General features: G+C 42.5%; 1 pseudogene; it reads left to right on the forward strand.

Moving 5' to 3' along the window:
- The window catches only part of LOC110336880, a 12,744-nt pseudogene extending 272 nt beyond the window's left edge, over positions 1–12,472 (forward strand).
- Positions 12,473–12,617: the final 145 nt, after the last annotated feature.

A 12,617-nucleotide genomic window follows, 5' to 3' on the forward strand; every position in this document is an offset into this window, starting at 1 on the left:
TTCAAGCAAGTGGCACCAAATAGCTCAAGATGGCTTTATACAATCACAAGCCTTCTCCCCTGAGCATTGACATCATTGGTTATTTTACAAAATCATAGCATCTGCATTATAAAAGTTCCATCATTACAAAAATCCCCCAATAGTTTTCCTTCCTCCTTCCCCACTCCCACTGGGTCAGTTAACCCCTAATCTTATTTTGCACTATAAAGCACAAATTCAACAAGCTAAAAATAAATGTCTAGCCAGGCATATCCTGTAGACATGAGCACATATACCCAGCTCAGCAAGCACAGTTATGCAAGGGGAGAGACAGATAAAACATTTGTGGGTATAAGTCCAGCCATCAAATAGCACCCCTCTGTCATGATACTTTTTTAATTGCAGAGACATGTTCATTATACCAAGCAACCTTCCCGGATATACACCTATCAATTCCTAATACCACCTTTCCAAGAACCATTTTTAAGTCTCTACTGATCAGACATGGCTTCGATATTTCTAAGTCTCTGTTGATCAGATATGATTTTCCTATTTTAAGTCTGTTGAACAGACATAGCATCCCCATTTTAAGACTCTGTTGATCAGATATAGCTTGCAAACAGGACCTACCACTCTTCACAACTGCTTACTCTGTGTGACTGTAGCTGTTTCTCCGGGGCAATTATTATATGCCCCAAGATATCCAGGATTAATGGTCACATCTTGAGTGGCGATAGTCAGAAAGGAGAGAGGAGGGCCTTACCCCTCAAAAAGACTATTGAGAAAACCATAGAATTAACCACAGGGTTTTCAGCCTAGGTGCTTCCTGTCTTGCCTGTGACTGACAAAGTGAAACTAAGTATAGCCATGAATCTAGACAGCATAGCGAAAGCAAAGAGAGCTTGTACTACATGCAGTCTAGGTAATAACAGAACGCTGCCTGTTCTTCCAGAGTACTGGAGTGTGATTCAAACACCCACACATGTCACCTCACAACTGTAACTCAACTCCCAGTACATCCAAGGGCACCATACACCCATTTTGTGCACAGACACACATGCAAACAAAACAGCTGTATGCATAAAATAAAATTTAAAAGCAAGAGAAGAATGTGTTCCTGTTAGTGACACCTAAGGGAAAAGGCACTGAGGCAAATGCTGTCTGATTCAGGGAGCCTGCCTGGTACTTCCTTTGCCATTCCGTCAGGCTCTGTACTTGCCCTGTGGGCTGCCGTGTGAGTGCTGGGGATTGAACCTGGGTCCTATGTAAAAGCAAGTGCTCTTAAACACTGAGCCATGTCTCCATCTTGACGAAAACATTATCATAAGCTCAACTCACAAGTTTAAAAACTCCAGATTTTGGATTTCAGTGACCATCAGAAAGTCTGGACAGGTCTGAAGCCCTGTGAAAAAGTACCAGTATGTGAGAACCAAGTGCCTTAGCATTTGAATAAACTTGCAAGTGCTGAAAATTTTTAATTTTTCTAAATGTACTAAATATATCAATAGTGACTTTTTGTTATTCAAGACAGGGTTTCTCTGTGTAGCACTGGCTATTCTGAAACTCAACTCTGTAGATAAGGTTGGCCTTGAACAAAGATCCACCTACCTCTGCCTCTAAAGTGCGGGGATTAGAGGCATGCACCACCAATGCCCTGCTCAGTACTGACTTTTTTTAAAATTTTATTATTTTATGTGTATGGGTATTTTACTGTATTTATGTCTGTGAACCACATGTGTGCAGTGCCCATGGAGGTCAGAGAGAGTTTTGGATCCACTGGGACTGATATTAAAACAATTGTGAATCAAAAGAAAATTTCAGGACTATTGTGAGCCATTATACGGGTTCTGGGAATTGAACCCAGTTCCTCTGGAACAGAGGCCTGGCTTTTAACCATTGAGCCATTCCCTCTCCACCCCCCAGTAGTGACTCTTAAGCCTCCTTTCCTTTTCATGGCAGAACTTTTCCAATGGAGATTAGTAATGACTATGAGGAATATGGAAACCTCATTAATCATAGGATGGTCTTACAAGAACATGAAATGAGACCTTTGAAAGAATGTGTGGAGAATGTGGGAAATGTGGAGAAGCCCATTCTGAGAGCTTATACATATGGAAGGAAGTGACCCTGGGGTGGTTTTATCTAGGTGTGAGCAAGAGCTTTGATGTCTTTCCCATGGCTATTCAGACTGAAAAGAAACCACAGTTATGTAGTCAATGTGGAAAATCATTCCGCCATCATTCTAAGTTTGTTGTACACTAAAGAACAAGCAACAGGTTGGTGGGGGGCCCTGTGAGCATGCTTTGGTGCTGGAAATCTTTTGGCCAGAGCTATAGACTTATTGTATGTACATCAGAGGAGTCATACTGAAGAGAAGCTCTATTAATGTGATCAGTGTGGGAAATCCTTTACCCATATCTCTAAACTCACTAGGCATTGGCCTACTCACATAGGAGAAAAACAGGATAATTGTTATGGCTCTGGATAACACTTCAATGGAATACCATGCTTATTGTACATCAGAGAGTTCATGCTTCAAAGAAACCTTATATTTATGCTCACTGTAGAAATTCCTTTGGGGCTGGAGAGATGGCTCAGTGATTAAAAACACTGTCTGCTTTTACAGAAGACCTGGATTCAATACCCAACATTCGCATGGCAGCTGACAACCATAAGAATTCCAGACCCAGGAGATCAAATGTCTTTATCTGGCTTCTGAGCACACTAGGTATACAAATGGTACACAGGCCTACATGTAAGAAAATTAACCATACTCATAAAAAGTAGAAGTTAAGAAAAAAGTCAGCCAAAGTTCTGACTTCATGGCATATATATAAAATGACACACAAATAGAAGCAACATGGGAATAACCGTTATAGAAAGTCCTTCATTTGAAGCATTCAACTCTGTAGACATTTGTGAAAGCATACAAGGAAGAAGTCAGTCATAACAACATACTCACTGGCTAGGCCACGGTTGTGCGTGTCTTTAATCCCAGCACTAGAGTGCAGGAGCAGTTGGATATCTGTAATAGCAAGGCCATCCTGGTCTACAGAGTGAGTTCCAGGACAGCCAGAGCTACACAAAGAAACTGTGTCTCAAAAAAACAAAAACAAACAAACAAATGAAATAAAACCACTCACTGTAGTAAAGCCTTCATGGGGACCTCTCAGCTTATTGAACTTGGGAGAACTCATAGTGCAGAGAAACTATTGGAATGTGTTTAAGGGGGGGCTGTGTTAAGTGTTTTCTCCTTCTTTCCTACTAAAGAAGTCACTTTGGAGGAAAACCATATAAATGCTATAACTGTGGGAAATTCTGCTTCAACTTCAGCTTGTTGAACATCATCAGACACATACTGAAGTGAAGCATTATGAGTATAGACAATAGTATAGTATTGTGGGAAGACATTTTGGTTTTGTTTTTTCAAGACAGAGTTTTCTCTGTGTAGTCCTGAATGTTCTAGAACTCTCACTGTAGGCCTCTGAGTCATATATTCCCCTGCTTCTTCCTCCCAAGTGTTGGAATTACAGGCATGTGCCACCACTGCCAGCTGCAGGAAGACTTTCAATGTACATCAGAGTTTCATCTCATTGTTCATCAGAGGACATACATGAGAAATAAGCCTTATCAGTGTAACATGTATGTTAAAGCCTTCAGTCATTAGTCATACCACATTGATCACCAGAGAACACATACTAAAGAAAAACCCTATTAATTTATGACTGTGGAAAAGCCTTCGGTAATGGTTGTATGCTTAGACTTTTCAAAACCTACTTTAATAAGGGTTCTCAAATGTTTTGAGCCCCCTTCTAGCCCACTGTCCAAAGGTATGAGAGAAAAGATGGTAAATAGGGCAAGGGGATGTGGACCTGTTTAGAATTAGTTCTTTGGGGTGATTCCTATCTCCATTCGTTAGAACACCAGCAGTCCAGTTCAGTAGTATCAGGATAATAAACACAAATCAGCAGTGGTGACACGAACCAGCAGAAACAGTCAGGCCTCTGCCAAATCAGCAGTTGTCAGCAGGAGAGACCAAGACCAGCCAGGGCACTTTGAGAAGTTCTCTGCCATCCCTCTCTCAACAAAGTGAAGATCAGTGAGGATGGGAGACCACTGAAGCATTGCCAGTGAGGATGGGAGACCACTGAAGCAGTGCACAGCTAGCTATGCAAGCACACCACCACTGCCTTTTCCGTCCTATTTATACTCTCTCCCAACATCACCTGTCCTCTCACCAATCTTACTTCAGCAAAAATCACATGAGTCTGTTTCAACAAAACATCACATGACACCACCAGAAATTTCCACTTCAAATGGTCATCTTTCGTAAACACATAAGCATGCACTCTGCTGAGAAACACTATGAATGTAACCATTGTGAAGAGGCCTTTATTAAAAGTATCAACTGGCAAGGCAAAAGAGAATTCATGCTAAAGAAAAGTCTTGGCAGGTGCACTGGCTTTAATCCCAGCACTCAGAAGGTCAAGACAATTGGATCTCTGAGTTCAAGGTCAACCTGATCTGCAGAGTGAGTTCCTGGACAGCCAGGGCTACACAGAGAAACCCTGTCTTGAATAACAAATGAACAACAACAAAAAAGTCTTCTGAATGAAAAAAAAATAATTAGGGGAAACCTTCCATTGTAATACATCCCTTATTCAACATGAGAAAATTAATGGACAAGAAACTACGATTAATCAAGATAGAGGACTCCATTACCACACCCTCTGCTAAAAATGGAATAGTTAGGGTGTAGCTCTCAGAGTAGGATACAATGATCTCATGCATCAGAAATGCCTGGCATGTATGTTGAAGCCACATTATTACTGAGCTCATCCTATGCCACCTCATAGGAATCCCTCTTAGAAAAACTCAGAACCTTCCCTTTTACAAGCAGTAAAGTGATTTGAAGTCAGGTATCATGATGTATGCCTTTAATTCCTGGGGAGGTAGAGAAAGAGGATCTCTGTGAGTTTGAAGCCTGCCTAGTATACAAAATGAGTCCAGAACAGCCAGGGTTACACAAAGAAATCCTGTCTAGAAAAACAAAAAACGGGGAAAAAAGTGATTTGAGAAGCTGTGAATGGGATAACTGTGAAAAGCATTCACTAAGAACTCACAATCAGAGTTAGAATATTCATTATAGAATGCTTTTTTTTTTTTTTTTTGTCAAGTCCAGGTTTCTCTGTGTAACAGCCCCAGCTTTCCTGGAACTCACTTTGCAGCAGGCTGGCTTCTGATTCACAGATATGTGTGCCTCTTCCTCCTGAGTGCTGGGACAAAAGGCATGCACCACCAACACCAGGCTAGATAATCTTTTTATTCAGATGACAAACTAAATCAGAAATTATGGTAGGATGGTATGGGTGCTATGGCCCCTGGGTAAGGCCCGGTACACAGTTAGGGAGTCTTCCATACTGCTCTGACAGTACGAGTGCCCATGTCCACCGGCATATCAAGTGACACAAGATAGAGGATCCTTGCAAACTAGTGAGCCTCAGACAGGGCCTGGAACACAGCGGTGGCTGCTCTCCCCAGCTGCACAGAAGTCCTCTCCAGTACTAGCAGCCTGGCACCTCCTTATAGTGATAGTGGAATGGTTGGCTACCCCAGAGCCCCAAAGGCCATATGAAAATGCCTGATGCTACTACACAATACAGCAGGTCTGCACCTCAGTGTTGGTCTCCGGAGTCTGTTTCCTATGATAGTGGCTCCACCTTCCTCACCCCTTCCTGGATCCCTGTTCCCACAGGATGAAAGATATTTTCATACAGAGCACAGGACATTCAAACTAACAAAACCCCTGCATGGGGAAATTGATGCTGAGTGATGAAATACACCGCTATTTTAAATATCACCCACTAATTTAATCAAAAATTGAGGGGCTGGCAGAAGATTTAGTCAGCAAAGTGCTTGCCTGGTTTTTGTCCTCAGAACTGGTGCAACAGTTCAATTCCCAGCAACCACATGGTGGCTCATAACCATCTGTAATCAGGATCTGATGTCCCTTCTGGTGTGTCTGAAGATAGCTACAGTGTACTCACATAAGTAAGATAAATTAATAAATCTTTAAAAAAACAATAACAACAAAACTGCTAGATGTGTGGTGGTGTATGCTGGTAACACAAGTGCTGGAGAGGCAAAAAGAGAGACAGATCTTCAAGGATTACTTTCCAACCAGCCTGGCTATTTAGTAAGTTTCAGGCCAATGACAGATTCTATCTCAGAAAGGAAGTAGGGAAAGGGTGGTGGGACATGAAAAGGTCTGTGGAGGTGACTCAGTGGAGTGAGTGACACTTGCTGCACTAGTGTGAGGACCAGACTTTAGGTACCCAGAACTCATATAAGTATCTGGTGGGCATGGTGGTCTTTCTGTAATTCCAGCCTAGGAAAGTAAAGACAAATAGTCCCCAAAGGAAGTTAATCAATAAAACTGGCTATTCTGGCCAGTGTCGGCTTTGACTGAGAGACCCTGCCTCACTGAATAAAAGTGCAAATGAGAGCAAGGATAACTCTTGACATCAGCCTTGGGCCTCCACGTGCACATGAATCCATACCCAAGTGTGCCCCCCATATGCCCATATCTATGCAAACATGCATACCCATGCACACATCACACATACACACACACACACACACACACACACACACAGGGAAAAGCTCTACAGTACCTTATAAATGACACCTTAGGTCATACTCTGGCCTCCGCATGTACATAACCTCAGTCGAGATACAAATAGTTAACGTTCCCGAGGAAATAAGCGAACGTTGGACAGAGTATGGAAGAAAGGACTGTTTTTCACATAACAGTAAAGCAGTACACTCGAATATTTAGCTGATGCTAACAAATTATTTCAAATGATATTTTCTGGTTAGCTCATTACTGTGAGCAAATACACAAGAAAATAACTTAAAGGAAGCAAGCATTCGTCTCAGAGGCCTTCGTCTGTGGGTGGTTGTCTTCGTTGGTCGTGAGGCAGAATAGCCTTGCAGGATCACATGGGTGATGCAAAACAGCTCACCTCATGATTATCAGAGAGAGGAGTGATCAGGGTCCCCAAATCCACCCTGAGGCCATGTCTCCAGCGACTTCTCTTTCTCTTCCTACATCCTAAAGATTCCACCACCACCCAATAGCACCACTGTCTGACAACCAAGAGTTTTGCAAATGGCCTTTGGGAGACATTTGCTATGATGCTAACAAATACCTAGAAATGTGAGGAACAAGAGTATATGTTTGAGATGTCCTAGAGAGCTTGAAAGTGCTGTTCGTGTCCACTGCGTACATAGGAAGTTTGTCCCAGTCGATGAGCCCAGAGCTATAGTCACACTTTGCCTATCACATACCAAGGCCATACATCCCATCATCCCAGGTGAGAAACTGCCTGTCTGTCAATCTGAACTCAAGGATTCTGTCCCTGTCAGTTCTGTGCTTTTCTCCTGTCCCCCTGCTCAAGCTTGTCTTGTCAGTGGGAACCTTCTTTGAGCTCTCACCCATGCTGAGATCCCTGGGCAGAGGGGATCTAAAACATCGCACCACTGACATGGGATAGGAGAATGGGGAGGCTACTCTTACCTGTCATGCAGGAGAATGCTTATCACGGGCAGAGGGACTGAGCAAGATGACTCTACCCTGCCAAACAAGAGGGAAGAAAGGAAGGGGAAAAGGGGGAGGGAGAGAAGGACTGACTGATTTAAGCTAACTAGATCATGTTTTAAATATATTTTAAAATCACATTTACTTATTCATATGTCTGTCTGTCTGTCTGTCTCTCTCTCTCTCTCTGTGTGTGTGTGTGTGTGTGTGTGTGTGTGTGTGTGTGTGAGAGAGAGAGAGAGAGAGAGAGAGAGAGAGAGAGAGAGANGAGAGAGAGAGAGAGAGAGAGAGAGAGAGAGAGAGAGAGAGACAGAGACAGAGAGAGACAGACAGAGACAGAGAGAATCCATGAGATAACCAGGCTTCTCTATCTGGGTTTACACTCAGGTCATCAGGATTGGTGGCAGATACTGAGAAACCAAAATGGGAACCACATTGTCATACATTGATAGTAAGTCTCCATACCTTAGGAGAATAAGTTTCTATTTCCTAAACCTAATGTATCCTGCAAGCCATGGTTTTCAACCTATCCTGAATTTGTCACCCTATGATGTGTACCCACCCCTTTGCCTTACTATAAACTCCTGAACACCTGTGGTAACTTCCCTTCCATGTGACGTATTCCTGCACTTATCTATGGCTCAGGCAGCCTTGAGGCTTGAGTCCCCCACTCTCCTGTCCAGGTGCTAACAGCCAATTATCTCAACAGCTGTTTTCTACCAACCCTAACCCATCCCCATAAATGGGACTTCAAAAGCCAGTGAGGGGCTGTTCTCTGAAACTCTGACTTAGGAGGAGGCAATCAGTTGTCTGGTCATTCTGATGCTTCAAAACATCAGAAATGTATGAGGGCTGAAGGGAATGCTTAGCCATTAACAACACTTGTTACTACTGTAGAAGACTAGATTCAGTTCCTAGGACCCACGTAGTGGCTCACAACCATCCATAACTCCAGTTCTAAGAGATCTGATGTCTTCTTTTGACCTCTGCAGGCACCTATTACAAATAATACATGCACATATTACATATATATGCAGGCAAAACATATACAGACAATAAATATAAAAAAACTTAAAGAAGTACTTTATGGCATCTATAATTTCTTACCCTTCTATTGGTGGAGTTGGGAGAATCAACTGGATGTTTGTTTGATTGATTGATTTGTTGTTTTACAATACAGGGTTTCTCTGTGTAGCTCTGGTTGTCCTGGAACTCCCTCTGTAGTCCAGGCTGGCTTCAAATTCAGAGATCCCACCTACCTCTGCCTCAAGTACTGGGAGTAAAGGCAGGCGCCACCACCACCCAGCTACTAAAAGGTTCTTTTCTCTCCTTTTTTACTGGTTGTTTCTTATTGAGAGTATCTCGGGACATTTTGGTTAGAAGCTGTGAAAGAAAAGTGGACTCCTGTGAGGATTCTGTGTCCAAAATAACATACTCCAAGACTGGCAATTGATGCCAGCTGGGAGCTCAGTCATACTGTATGTTTCCTGCTTGGCATGGTGGGAGGTTCCAAAAGGAAGGATGTCCCAATAATGAACACTCTAGAAAACCCCTGGAAAATCTGCAAAGTGTATTACAGCATAGCCTTAGAGGTCATAAATCAGTACTTCTGCCACATTCTGTTAATGGAATGGTCAGGGAAATCCCAGAGTCAGGGATGGGGAAATAAATTCCACCTCAGTGAGAGATGACAATTTGGAACAATACTTAGATTTATCACAGAGCTTCAGCAACTGGATCAGAAGTGATAGAGAAGGGGGACTTTAGGGTCACCCTCAATCTGCAATATAAAAGCTTAATGGACAGAAGAGACAGGAGCGTCCTGGTCTGAGGTCCAAAAGCAATGTGTGCTTTTCAGTTGGGTTTAGACTCAGGGCCACAAAGGTGAAGCTGCAGAGTTAAAAATACTCGTCAGGGCTGATGAGATGGCTCAGCAGGAAAGAGCGCTGACTGCTCTTCTGAAGGTACTGAGTTCAAATCCCAGCAACCACATGGTGGCTCACAACCACCCATAATGAGATCTAAAGTCTCTTCTGGTGTGTCTGAAGACAGCTACAAAGTACTTATTTATAATGATAAATAAATCTTTGGGCCTGAGCAAGCAGGGCTGACTGGGGCGAGCAGAGCTGACCTGAGCGAGTGGAGCCAACTGGAGCGAGCAGAGGTCCTAAATACAATTCCCAACAATCATATGAAGGCTCACAACTATCTGTACAGCTACAGTGTGTACTCATATACATAAAATAAATAAATCTTTAAAAAAAAATACGTGTCAGGACCAGGGAAAATATAATATGTACCTCAACTTAAGCCTCACACAAAAAGGCATAAGCACTTTATTAGCCCATTTAGCAGCTTGCCATTCACTACCATTTCTGCCTAGGGCATTTTCCTCCCAATCAATATCATGGATTTCTGCCTGATCCCCTGCAGGCACCCTGTCATGTATTATTTTCTCAGATAGTATAGATGACCTAAATGAATTTTAAAAAGAAAATAGTGGCCAGGCATGGTAGGCCACATCTGTGTTCATAGAAACTGGAAGGCAGAGACAGAAGGACGAGCTGCAATAGCGAGTTGTAGGCCAGTGTATTAGTCAGGGTTCTCTGGAGAAACAGAACTGATGGGATGAATCGGTATATAAGTGGAATTTCTTAGAGTGGCTTACAGGTTATAAGGTCCGGCTAATCCAACAACGGCTATCTCCCAATGGAAAGTCCAAGAACCCAGTAACTGTTAAGTCCGTGAGGCTGATGTCTCAGTTGGTCTTCATTATATGCCAGAATTCCAAAGAAGTAGGCCATAATGTCAGCCAAAGAATGAACTTGCCAAGAAGAGCAAGGGCAAGAGGGCAAAGAGCAAGCTTCCTTCTTCCAAATTCTTTGTAGGCCGCCACCAGAAGATGTGGCCCAGATCTAAAGGTGGACCTTCCCACCTCAAAAGACCTGGATTTAGGGTTGGTCTTCACATTTCAACTGATTAATCAAGAAAAGTCTTTCACAGGTGTACTCAGACACTTCCTTTTAGTTAATTCTAGATGTAGCCAACTTGACAATCAAAAATACCCATCAGAGTCATCCTGGGCTACCTGAGACCCTATCTCAAAATAAATAAAATAATATAAAATAGAGACAGATTTATCGCTCAATGGGTAGAGGTATTTGCTGCCAAGCCTGACAACCTGAACTTGACTCCCAGGACCCACGTGATAGAAGGAGAAAACCAACTACCATGAATTGTCCTCTGACCTCCATACATGTGAACAAGTTAATTAATTAATTAAAATGTGCTAAAATATTTAAAAATTAAAAAGTGGAAATTGCATCAGCACACCACAACTACTGTATTTTAACAGAAAAAGATATAAATTAGCAGTTAGAGGAAAGCTCTACCTTAATATTTTGTACCCTCTTTCTAGACAGCTGTTTAGTCAAAAAAAAAAAAAAAAAGAGGTTTAAAAGAAAACTCCTGCTGGGCAGCAACAGCACTGGGGAGGCAGAGGCAGGTGGATTTCTGAGTTGGAGGCCAGCCTGGTCTGCAGCGTGAGTTCCAGGACAGCCAGGGCTATACAGAGAAACCCTGTCTCGAAAATAAATAAATAAATAAATAAATAAATGAATGAATGAATGAATGAAAGAAAGAAAGAAAGAAAGAAAGAAAGAAAGAAAGAAAGAAAGAAAGAGGAAAGGAAAGGAAAGAAAAGAAAAGGAAACTCCCTGGGACAGGGTAGATAAGAGAGCTCAGTGGTACAGAGTGAGTATTGCTCTTCCAGGGGACCCAAGGTCAGTTCCCAGCATCCTTGTGAGGAAGTTTGCAATCACCTATAATTCCAGCCCTAGGGGATCGGACACCTTTGGCCTCTATCAGCACCTGTCTGTATAGATAATCATGCACATTATTAAAGAGTATTAAAAATAAGTATTTTTTAAAAATTCATCTATGTGTGGTAACATACTCCTTTAATCCCAGTACTCAAGAGGCAGAGGTGGGTCAACCTGGTCTACATAGCAAGTTCCCAGCCAGCTAGCATTACAAAGAAAGATTCTATCTCCAAAAGGAGAAGAAAAAAGAGAAGAGAAGAGAAGAGAAGAGAAGAGAAGAGAAGAGAAGAGAAGAGAAGAGAAGAGAAGAGAAGAGAAGTCCCTGAATGACTTAAAACAAATGCTCTATACCAAACAATACGTGTTGAAGTTTGGTCTGTTGCTATGTTGCATAATACTAAATACTACTAAATATTGTTCCCCAAGGTCTGGTTGCCCCCAGGGACGAGGAAATCTTAACATACACCAAGATACTGTGTAACCTTGCTCCTTAATCTAAAACTATTGGTTGAATAAAGATACCTAAAGCCTATAGCTGGGCAGAAGAGAGTTAGGTGGAGTTTCAATTCCTGGGCTTGGGGTCTGAGGATGATCACGAGGAGAGAGAAGATGGATTGAGGAGACGATGCCATGGGCTAGGTGAATCATAGAAACGTGGCCATGAGGGCTGGCAAATTGGAGTTAAGACCCCAGGTATAACATAGCAAGTCAAATCTCGAGGGCACTAATAGGGAAGTGGATACTAATAGCTTAGAGGGTAGATGTCTGCCCAGCTCTAGTGGTGTCTAAGGCTTATTATAAATACAAAGGTTTTGTATCTTTATCTGGGAACTGAATGACCTAAGGTAGGGTAGGAACCCCTGATTGACCTTTTTCCTCGTTGGGCGTCTGAAGGCAAGATGGGGGTCATCAGCAGCTCTACTGGAGTCACCCACAGAAGTTCCGCTAGGATTCTCGCTCTTGCCGCATCTGCTCTAACCGCCACAGTCTGATCCACAAATATGGGCTGAACATGTGCCGTCAGTGCTTCCATCAGTATGTGAAGGACATAGGCCTCATTAAGTTCGACTAAGATACCTTGAATGGATCATTCCACTGTCTACCAAGTGGAACCGATCATGCTAGTCTTTGTTCACAAAAAAAAATAAAAATGTGAAGACCTTTAGAAAAAAAGAAAGAAAGAGAGAGAGAGAGAGAGAGAGAGAGAGAGAGAGAGG

This window comes from Mus pahari, chromosome 19 (assembly GCF_900095145.1).
Source record: "Mus pahari chromosome 19, PAHARI_EIJ_v1.1, whole genome shotgun sequence".
Lineage (NCBI taxonomy): Eukaryota > Metazoa > Chordata > Mammalia > Rodentia > Muridae > Mus > Mus pahari.